The following is a 12,063-nucleotide window of genomic DNA, read 5'->3' as shown; positions in this document are numbered from 1 at the left end:
GTAACACTTTGGTGTAAGGGAAGGTTTACCATTGCCGATTAGACATGTTTGCTGTTCGGCAATCATTTAATAGCTTGTTTAGACAGGCTAGTCGCACTTTCCATGTACACAGAACGATTACTGATACACTAGTCAATGTGCATAGCCTGCCATTGTTCTTGGCAGAGCATGAGCTTTTTACACAGAATGATATGCTGCCGAGAATGATGATTTGAAGGCAATCTTAAGGGAGATAATGATCCTGCATATCCAAATTAGGACTGCCAATCCTTTTGTTCTCAGCTAGATAAGCCAGAGGAGCATGATATCACTGCCATGTGCCGTGCCGTCCCGCCCCCCTGTGCTCACTATGAAGGAGACAACATTATTTAAAAAAGGGGCCAGATGGTGGACATTATTAAACAAAGATACAAAGCGGAGAGACATTACTAAATAAAGTGGCCAGGATGTACAGTGGCATGTAAAAGTTTGGGCACCCCTGGTCATTTTTTACATTTTAAAAATGACAAAAAGGAAAATGGGTCAATGCCAAAGTTTGGGTATCCTGCATGGTTAGTTCCTTGTAACACTCCCTATCCTGCAAGTATCACAGCTCGTAAATGCTTTTTGTAGCCAGCCGAGAGTCTTTCAATTCTTGTTTGAGGGATTTTCATTCATTCTTCCTTGGAAAATTATTCCAGTTCTGTGAGATTCCTGGGTCGTCTTGCATGCACGGCTATTTTGAGGTCTAGGCACAGATTTTCAATTATGTTTAGATCAGGGGTCTGTGAGGGCCATTGTAAAACCTTCAGCTTGCGCCTTTTGAGGTCTATTTTAGATCTGGATGTGTGTTTAGGATCATTATCCATTTGTAGAAGCCATCCTTTTTTCAACTTCAGCTTTTTTACACATGGTGTTATGTTTGCATCAAGAATTTGTTGAAATTTCATTGATTCCATTCTCCCCTCTAACCGTGAAATGTTACCCGTGCCATTGGCTGCAACACAACCCCAAAGCATGATTGATCCACCCCCATGCTTAGTCCGTACTTGTGCAGGTGTCTCTGAACTGTAGAATAATGTACCACAACTCCAGAGTCTGCTAAATCTTTCTAAAGGTCTTTTGCAGTCAAGCGGGGGTTCTGATTTCTCTCTCTAAGAATCCTAGCAGCAGCTCTCACTGCTTATCAGACCTTATCTTGGCCTCCACTGTTCCTGGTAACTGACATTTCTTAATTACATTTCGAACTGAGGAAAGAGCAATTGAAAACACTTTGCTATCTTCTTCCTATATTCCTCTCCTGCTCTGTGGGCCTCCACCATTTTCATTTTCAGTGCTAAGCAGTTGCTTAGAAGAACCCATGGCTGCTGTTTTTTGGCACAAGGTTAGAGGAGGTTGGGTTTTTATAAGTTGGGAAATTTGCATCACCTGGCCTTTCCTAACGGTGATAGTGAACAAGCCAGTTTGCATGGATCCATGCCGTTTGCATGGATTTATATAGTATGACCGAGTTGTCAAGCACTTTCCAAGTGATGCTAAAATCGCTTGGAAAGCGCTTGACACCCGCATGCGGAAATGCAAGTGAAGAACGCTTCACATCCGCATGTCCCTGGCAGGAAAAACGCATGTACAATCCGCATGTACAATCCGCATGCGTTTTTTTTCTGCCAGGGAGATGCAGAAACGCTCAGGAAAAATCCGGAGCATTTCAGCATCGTTGGCACATAGCCTAAGGGTGAAAGTCAAAAAAATTTTGTTTACATTTTCTGTTCTTACCCCTGGGAATAATTCCTTTTGGTGTGTTTGGTACATACACAAAGTTTCGTAACATTGCAACATTGTTTACTGGTGGCTCAATCATCACAAAACTAACAATTATGTGTAATAAATGTCTTGCAGCAAAGTAAATGTACAATTTTACAGTAGTTTCACGCTTTCACTTTCTTATAACGAAGCATGCTTTATTTAGTTTAGGATAGTGATGGCGATTCTTCCCCACACACTGGAGAATAAACTGTTTCTTGTCTTCTTGTTTTTAGCACAAAGCAGCATCAGTGGCTTAGTGGTTAGCACTGCAACCTTGCAGCCCCCTGCAAACATGGAGAGAACATACAAGCTCCTTGAAGCGCTGGGTTCAAATCCCACCAAGTACAACATCTGCAAGGAGTTTGTATGTTCTCCCCATGTTTGCATGGGTTTCCTCTGGGTTCTCCATTTTCCTCCCACACTCCAAAGACATGCTGATAGGGAATACAGATTGTGAGCCCCAATGGGGACAGTGACTATTAATGTCTGTAAATTGTCTGAATTGTAAAGCGCTGCGGAATATGTTGGCGCTATATAAATAAAAAGATTATTATTATTATTCTTGAGTGCTCAGTGATGAATTGAATGTACTCATGAGTGCAATGGAGCATTCGGCAGCATTATTCACGATTTTCAATCCAGCGACTTTTGAGGATGTATCGATATAACTTGCATTAGTGTGCCACAGACAAGGATCTTGATGAAGAAAATCTTGGCTTATTTCCAGTGCAATAAACAGTTTTTTCTGTCAAATCATAAAAGAAAAAAATGTATAACGAACAATATATGAAAATAGAATAAATTTTATTGATGTAAATCATTAAAAACATTCAAAATTCCTATGGCAACAAATACATTAGTGGTGGGCCAAGTAAAGAACCACAGATAGGCATCCACATGAGGAGGGAGCATACAAATAAAGGTACAGACAATCAAGAGGGGTATAACAAAGTATCCACTCATAGATTATTATATACTTCCTATGTCTGGACTATAAGTAGGTGCTAAAGTGCACAGAGCATTGTACAATTTCATAAAAGAAACATCCCACACCTAAATACATATGCAAATATGCTACAACTACTCACATGTGTAGGTCAGTCTATGGTGCCACCGCCCGTACGCGCGTTTCGGCCCTGTGCCTTCTTCCGGGGGTGAAAAACAGTTTTTTTGTGTTGGACGACATTAAGTGATGAAGCTTCTTGTGTGACACAGGGTCTTCTGCAATCTGCACACGAGTTGAGTAGACATTGTTGCCTTCCTTCTGCAGAGCCAGCACCATCTCTACCTTTCTGCGGTTGAAACCTCCCTGTCAAAAAAAGCCAAACCCACCATAATCTCACTGAGGTACCATAGGTGATTCCATTGATTCATTTTGCAGCGATGTGGCTGGGATCTGATGGAGGTACCAAGCCTTCAAGTATAAGCGGACAGTAAAAGTTGAAAATTGACAGAGATTTTTTTTAACTCTGTCAAAGTTAAACGAAATTGGTGACGAAACATGAAGATCTTCAGAGTGTACAGTTGTGCTCAAAAGTTTACATACCCCGTAAGAATTTTTGCTTTCTTGGCCTTGTTTCAGAGAATATGAATGATAGCAAAAAAAACTTTTTCTCCACTCATGTTTATTGGTTGTGTGAAGTCATTTATTGCCAAACTATTGTGGTTTCTCTTTTTAAATCTTAATGACAACCAAAAACATCCAAATGACCCTGATCAAAAGTTCACATACCCTGGTGATTTTGGCCTGATAACATGCACTGAATTTGACACAAATGGGTTTGAATGGCTACTTAAGGTAACACCCTCACCTGTGACCTGTTTGTTTGTAATCAGTGTGCGTGCATAAAAGCTAAGAGAGGTTCTGAGATCCAGACAGACTCTTGCATCTTTCATCCCGCCACTGACATTTCTGGATTTTAAGTCATGGGGAAAGCAAAAGAATTGTCAACGGATCTACGTTGAACTGTAGAACACAGGAAAGGGATACAAAAAAATATCCAAGGAATTGATAATGCCAGTCAGCAGCGCTCAAACTGTGATTAACAAATGGAAAATCAGGGGCTCTGTAAAAACCAAACCACGGTCAGGTAGACCAACAAAAATTTTGGCCACAACTGCCAGGAAAATTGTTCAGGATGCAAAGAACAACTGACAAATAACATCAGCTGAAATTCAGGACTCTCTGAAAACTAGCGTTGTGGCTGTTTCAAGATGTACAAAAAGGAGGCACTTGAAGAAAAATGGGCTGCATGCTTGAGTTGCCAGAAGAAAGCCATTACTGAGCAAATGCCACAAAGTATCTCGCCTACAATACGCCAAACAGCACAGAGGCAAGCCTGAAAACTTCTGGAACAAGTTAATTTGGAGTGATGAGACCAAAATTGAACTTTTTGGTCACAACCATAAATGTTACATTTGGAGAGAGGTCAACAAGGCCTATGATGAAAGGAACACCATTCCTACTGTAAAGCACGGAGGTGGATTGCTGATGTTTTGGGGATGTGTGAGCTACAAAGGCATAGGAAACTTGGTAAAAGTTGAAGGAAAGATGAATGCAGTACGTTATCAGCAAATACTGGAGGCAAATTTGCACTCATCAGCCCGGAAGCTGCGCATGGGACGTACTTGGACGTTCCAACATGACAACGATCCAAAACACAAGGCCAAGTCAATCTGTCATTGGCTACAGCAGAACAAAGTGAAGATTCTGGAGTGGCCATCTCAGTCTCCTGACACCAATCCAGACCTCAATCTCAGCCACTCTAAGGAGATCTCAAGCACGCAGTTCATGCTAGGCAGCCCAGGAATTTACAGGAACCTTTTTGCCAAGAATAATGGACAGCTTTACCATCTGAGAAAATAAAGAGCCTCATCCACAACTACCACAAAAGACTGCAAGCTGTAATTGATGTTAGAGGGGGCAATACACGGTATTAAGAACTGGGGTATGTGAACTTTTGATCAGGGTCATTTGGATGTTTTTGGTTGTCATTAAGATTTAAAAAGAGAAAACACAGTAGTTTGACAATAAATGGCTTCACCCAACCAATAACCATGAGTGGAGAAAATGTTTTTTGTTATCATTCATATTCTCTGAAACAAGGCCAAGAAAGGAAAAATTCTGCTGGGGTATGTAAACTTTTGAACACAACTGTATATCACTTTGGCCATCCATTGGGCTAGATGGTAGTGTCACACACAGTCTGGGAAAGACTAAGTGCAACACGAAGGCATGAAGGGAAGGAAACCCAGACACTAGGGAAAGGGGGAGTGGAGACCCCTAGGCAGATCTAATGACACCCTTCCTACACTACCATCCATATATTGGGTCCACACCAATCACTGAGCAGGAAACCTAAGCCCTGTATATCCCTAGAATGAGGCCCTAGATAGGGAGGTGAGCACTGGTCAGTCCCCACTATAAACTAAAGACAACCAGGGAGGCAAACAAAGGGGGAAAACTTAATTTGAGCAGACACCAGAGAGATAACACCAAATGTCCTCCAAGGGCACCAGAGAGGAAGCTAACCGACTGCTGTAGCTCCAAGCCTTCACAAGGGAAAATGTGAAAATCACCAACAACTCCCTGCAGCAGACAGAGTTTGTCAATCAGACCAGGTAAGTCAATCAGAGCAGGAGGGAGGTTGCCGCTGGGTCCAAAAGCGAGAAGGATTTAGGAAGACGTCTAAAATGCCAAACAAAGTGACCTTCTGCAGCCAGATGCAGATCGACTGTCTGTCACATCTGACACACTCGTGACAGGTAGGAGCCTGGAGTGTTGATGTGTATGTCTGGGTTTGCCGGCGAACCAAGGAACAGGAGTGCCAGTGTTAGCAATTCCTTGTAGTCATCTCTTGAATGGCATTGTGCAAGTTGGTTGGTGCAAAATTCAACTAGACACTCCTTAAGTGGACCTAGCTCAGTTGAAACTATGTCATCTTCCATTTCAGGCAAAAACTTAGTTTTATCCAGTTGATTCCAGGCAGCTGAAAATCTCTTGAACAACTTTATATTTGGACCTGTTGATGCTGGCCACAATTTATCAAACACGCTTGTGATAAATAGCTGGTGAATGTGGTGCCTGCACAGCAAACTCCGTAGTTCTTTCTGCAGTTTCTGTTGCAGGAGGACGCAGGCACCGGCCTTTGTACCAGTGTTACTACTGGTCGTGTCGAATGACATAAACTTCACTTTCCCCTAATTGCTGCAAGTCACCCTAATATCGCTTATCAACACTTTCAAATTCCTTTTATAAATTAAAGTAAGTGAATTTCAGGCAAAAATTTAATTAGACATTAAAAGACATGAGGGAGTGGTGTAGGCTGCTGCGTAAATATTTAGAGATTAGATTTACCTAAAACAGTGAATAATACTGAATGTTGTCTGTAATCTGGAAAGTTTACTTTGAAACAGGAAATATAAACTAATATTAGTAATATTAAATATTCTTTACAAATTACAAATAAGCTAATTGGTTGGAGTTTCAAAGAGCAGTGGGGCCCTTATTGCTGCTCTATATTAAAACTACCTAAATCCTATTTTAACAGCTATTAAGTGTTCTAGGGCTGACATTGAGAACATTGAGCTACCTTTTAAACACAACCAAAATAAACAATTTTTTAAAGGATATTACAGATCATTATGTGTAATAATTATAGAGGGGGAGACTTTGAATAAAACTAATTCTTATTTTTTCTATAGAACACATTGTCACTGTAGAAGGGCTAACACGTATGTCTTTATAGGATCTAGGATCCAGTTGGATGAACACGCAAGTGGGCTGCGCTGCTGGAGTAATTGAATTCTTCAGAGATGATGATGATGATGATGATGATGATGATGAAAAGGATCTTTATTCACAACGCGTTTCAATGCCGTACCGGCGTCTTTTTCAAGTGAAAAAAACAAATGTGCCAAACATGACAACGGATGGGTTTTTAAAGGCCCAAAATGGATGCCAATTACATAGGAAACACTCACAGGAACACTTAAACCATTGGGGAAATTAGGAAGGAGAGGGATGTTCAGCCGGCAATTTCAAATTGATTAAGTAAACAAAAAAAAAAAAAAAAGGACCATATTTATTACTGATAAAATGTAAACAGATGACCGATTGCAATGTAGGAGAAGTGGGATAAGAACCCAGGATGGGGAAGTGAACAGAAGCCGGAGGGTGAATTTTTAACAGGGGAGCCACCCAGGCAAATGTGGGAAAGGAAACAAAGAAAAGAAGGGAATTGTACATATAAATGATACAACATAAATAAAAGATAAATTGTTGGGGAGAAGTGATTGGAGTGTAGGAGAAATGGGATTAGAATCTGGGATGGGGCAGTGTATGGACATCAGAAGGGCAACATTTAACAGAGGAGCCATCTAGGTGGATGACGGAAAGGTGATACAGGAAAGGGAAATAAGCATTATAGCTGACAAAATATCATATATATGTATACACACACAAATACATGCAATTAGATGAAGGGCAAAGTATTGCAAAGAAAGTAGTAAAAAGAGAAATGGGATTAGATCCCAGGATGAGATCGTGAATAAGAACCAGAGGGAGGACATTAAACAGAGTAAGCAGGTAGGTAGATGAGGGAAAGGTGACACACAAAAGGGAACTATACATATAAACGAATAAAAAGAACAAAAAGTGTTGTAAAGAACAGAGTGAAATGATTGGAGTTTGGAGTGCAGGAGAAACAGGATTTGAACTCAAGATGAGCCATTGAATAGGAGCCAGAGATTGCTGTGGTGGGCATAGTGAGATTATAGGGTGGAAAATAGCAACAAAAAAAACAAAAGAAAGAGTTAAAAAGGGGGATTAAAAATGGGGACAATGATTTTCATAAATACAAAATCATGAACAAGAATAATAAAACAACAAACAGTGAATAGTTTAAAATCAAGAAAATTAAAAAGGAACTTTCAAGAATAGATAAATTGGATCCAAGATCATGTGCAATTAATTATTTAGGATAAGACATATTGTAATATATAGAATTAAAAATGGAGATATTAAATGAATGAATAATAGAAATTAATATTAAACTAACAATCAGATTGGTATTAAAATACATAAGAAAAAAGGATCCGAGACCCTATGCAGCGATCCTATACCTATAGGATCTAGAACGCTACAAGGGCCCATACATCTGACCAACATGCAGCGGGAGGGCCCAGGTTAAAATTTTGCACCGGGGCCCATCAGACTCTAGTTACGCCACTGGGTGCTTTCATGGTGAAGAGATAATTACACGTTGGTAATTTAGTTTGCTCAAAATATGACAACACTGATATATCCCACTTTTCTTTCCCTTTTCATATTACAAGGTGATATAGGATAATTTTTAGTGATGAGTGAGTACTAAAATGCTCAGGTGCTCGACCAGAGTAACGAGGCCAATGTAAGCCAATGGGAAACTCGAGTATTTTTCTGGCGGCACCCTCCACCCCCAGAGGTTTGGAGGGGGCCTAAAAATTGGTCAAATCGATTTAAACAGTGCTCAAATTACATGGGAATAGCATGGGGAAGACCCCTGGAAGCATCTCTGACTCCCAGGTCACTGCTGTGAACAATGTTGTCAGAGTATTACGCCACTTTTATTGATGGACAATAAAACATACAAAAACGAAGCCAAAATGGATTTTCCTGGAAAAAATGCTAAGAAACATTCTTTCCAGGGTAATGACATATATAAGGCAAAATAAATAACCAAAAACAAAAATGCTTGGGCTATGTTCACACATAGTGTTTTTGATGTGTTTTTGCACTTTTGGATTTCTTTCAACGGTAAAAAATACATTCACCAGTAAATGTAATTGTAACATTTTACTACTTTATCTGGCTATGTGGTGTGTGAGACATGATCAGACACATCCAGAATGAACACTCATTTCCAGCTGATAATACCATCTAGCACCTGTCCCTATTTTAAAAGCAGCCATCAGCGTTATCAATAGGAAATAGAATGCTAAATGTCATCCGTACAATAATGTCAGATAAGAGAGGTAATATTATACAATAAAAAATAGATTTTTAAACGGCCCCAAAAAGTTTTTTTTGGACGTGGCAGCAACAAACTGTGAAGGGATGCAAGCAACCCTGCCTGCTTTCATGAATTCGTGAGTAAAGATCACTGTTAAAAAATATGAAATCGGTCAGCGAGTGCATGGAAAATATCAATCAAGAAATGCACTGTGGAAGAGATGTATTCGATGACAATGAACAACACTTATTTCTAGCCAGGGGTGGGCTGAGTTGGGAGGCAAAGGGGCAAGTGCCCCCTGGGCCGGTCTCCCCAGCAGCAGTTGCGGGCCGCCCGACTCTGCTGCCTAGAAGACAGCTGCTGGCACTGTACATTACTTGTACAAGTGCCAGCTACATCCCTGTGTTATAAACACGTGCACACTGTGTGGGCGTGTCTGCTGATCTCTCCTCACCAGTGCGCCGGCCAGAACGCTTCTTCATGGAAGACTGGAGAGGAGCATGAGAAGAGGTCAGCAGGGGGCCGGGGCAGGAGGCCAGGGACAGGGCCGGATCCTGCGACTTGTGTCAGTGCAGGCTCTGAGGCTGGTGTGAGGATTTATTGCAGTAATTTGAACTTTCATGCAGTTCAGGTCAGTGGGAGTTATCGGTTCCAATGTTACCTGATGTGCAGGAAACTTCAGGCTGCAGCAATAACTCAGTGAGGGTCAGACAGGTGTATTAGCAAAAAGTAAATCCAGCTTCCACGGTATAAAATCTTCTTTCTTTATTTAATCCATTAAAAAGTATAAGCAAGGGTACAACCACTAGGGGAAGTGTGAGGGAAAAAAAGTAAACGCAACACCGTTGGTTGTACCCTTGCTTCTACTTTTTAATGGATTAAACAAAGAAAGAAGATTTTATTTCGTGGAAGCTGGATTTACTTTTTTCTAGTGCATGCTGTGTCTGGCAGAGACATTCATACCACGAACCCAGCACTTCAATTAAAGAAGTTGTCCACTACTTGGCATCAATGTATGATCGGCCGGGGTCCCGCACGCGGCACCCCCACTGATCAGCTGTTATCGGTGCTGGCGGCGATGGCCGCCGGCCAGAAGTACTTACCTACGGAGCTTGGCCGTCCATCTGTAGTGGCCGCCGCGGGGTACTGCACATCCGCCTTCCATTCAATTGAATAGGAGGCGGAAGTGCAGTTAAAAGCGCCGGCCACTACAACTTGACGGTCAAGCACCGCAAGTAAGTACTTACGGCCGGCGCCGCCAGCACTGATAACAGTTGATCGGCGGGGGTGCCGCTTCGGGACCCCGGCCGATCATACAATGATGCCCTATCCTGGGCATTAATGTGAAAGTAGTGGACACCTCCTTTAAGGCTAAGCTGATTACACCTGTCTGGCATATAGACCAAGGAATATACTGAGTCATCCTTCACGGACTGCTCCTGAACCTGGCTCCAGGACATTATAGATCATATATACTGCCATACATTATAATATGTGAGGTCCTGCAGCCAGGTTCAGGTGTGATCAGTCCAGAGCAGATAACACTGTAGGAATGTGCACACTGTATAGTACTCAGTACACAGATTAATATATGACTGGTATGTAATATATTGCGTTACAGACATCAGACATCATCTCATGTTTGTAGTCACAGTATATCATACACCAGACTTGGGCAAAGTGCAGCCGAAGGGCTGAAAACAGTGGCCCACGGGCTGCACCGTGCACTCCCAGGCCTGCATCCCACGTCCCTCATCCAGATACCACTGCTATCTGCACCCTCAGGATGCAGACAGTGAAGAATACATTGGTGGAGGACTAAGCCGCCGGCACCTTCTTCCACCAGTGTGTGCGACTGACCCAGCAGACGTGATGACGTCACTTCATTGTGACTGCTGTGCAGATACTCAGTGCACCAGAGACTAGAGTAGAGTACTGGGGGATCGGGAGCGAGATGAGTGTGTTTTATTTTTTTAGATATATGTATAGGATATGTGCCTATATACAGGGGCCTATGTGAGGGTTCATACCGAATATAGGGGGACATGTAGGAGCTCACACTGTATATAAGAGGCTATGTGATGGCTCGTACTTTACATAGGTTATATGGAGGTTAATACTGTGTCTAGGGGGCTATGTGGGGGCTTATACTGTATATAGGGGCAATGTGAGGGCTCATACTGTATATAGAGTGGCTATGTGAGGGCTCATACTGAATATAGGGGAACATGTGGTGGCTCACACTAAATATAAAGGGCTATGTGGTGGCTCATACTGTACATAGAGAGGTTATGTGGAGGCTCATACTGCATATTGGGGGCTGTGTGTGGACCTCATACTGTATATAGGGTAGATTATAGCATACTTAAATGGAACCTGTCACCAGCTTTTTCCCATATAACCTACAACCACCATCTTTCAGCCCCATGTGACAGCATTCTGGAATGCTGTATATATGACGCCCTGTAAGGCAAAAAAAAATGTTTTATTATACTCACCTACGGCGCAGTCCGGTCCAATAGGCATCGCTGGTCTTAATCCAGCTCCTCCTCTCTTCTTGCGATGCTGTCCTCCTTCTCTGCTTCGTGTGGATGAAGTGTCCTACGTCATCCACAAAGTGTTACCTGTTGCGCTCCTGCATAGTTGCACTTCTCTCTGCCCTGTTGAGGGCAGAGCAAAGTAGTGTAATGTGCATGCGTCGGCACTCTTTGGCCTTTCCCCGCACATGTGCAGAACAGTGCTTTGCTCTGCCCTCAACAAGGCAGAGAGAAGTGCAACTACGCTGGAGCATGACGGGGAACACTTTGTGGATGACGTAGGACATGTGATCAACACGAAGCAGAGCCCCTCACCTGCCCTTTAATATTATATGATATAATTATTATTTAATTTTAATATGAATTGTAATTAATGTGTTAATAATCATATTGAGCAGACAGCCTTTTGGTTTGGCCTCCACAACAGTCATGGTCTGTTATGTGGCCCCTCTGAAAAAATATTCGTCCATACTGCATATACAGACATCAGATGATGTATACAGGGTAATATGTGAATGGTGTAATATCTGATGCCTGTACTCCTAGTATAGTGTACAACAGTCTTATATTATCCAGTACATACCATCTGATGTCTGTAATCACAGTATATCATATACCAGTCACATATTCTCCTGTATACTTTATTTAATATACATATTGCCCTGTACAGTATACTTTATGTAATATACAGTGTGCACAGACATCTGATGTTATATACAGGATAATATATGCTGTCTCTGTTCATAGTA

General features: G+C 41.8%; 1 long non-coding RNA gene across 1 annotated transcript; it reads right to left on the bottom strand.

The window, feature by feature from the left end:
* Positions 1 to 1,832: 1,832 nt before the first annotated feature.
* Positions 1,833 to 11,457, bottom strand: LOC141156566 (uncharacterized). Its single transcript, XR_012247683.1, has 3 exons — positions 11,276 to 11,457; positions 2,874 to 3,094; positions 1,833 to 2,530 (listed from the first exon to the last, which is right to left on the bottom strand). It is a non-coding gene; the product is annotated as an uncharacterized lncRNA (long non-coding RNA).
* Between the last annotated feature and the right edge of the window lie 606 nt (positions 11,458 to 12,063).

Source organism: Phyllobates terribilis, unplaced genomic scaffold (genome assembly GCF_046119375.1).
Source record: "Phyllobates terribilis strain yellow unplaced genomic scaffold, ASM4611937v1 Scaffold_1__5_contigs__length_1240528914, whole genome shotgun sequence".
NCBI lineage: Eukaryota > Metazoa > Chordata > Amphibia > Anura > Dendrobatidae > Phyllobates > Phyllobates terribilis.
This window is presented reverse-complemented; position numbering and strand designations above follow the sequence as displayed.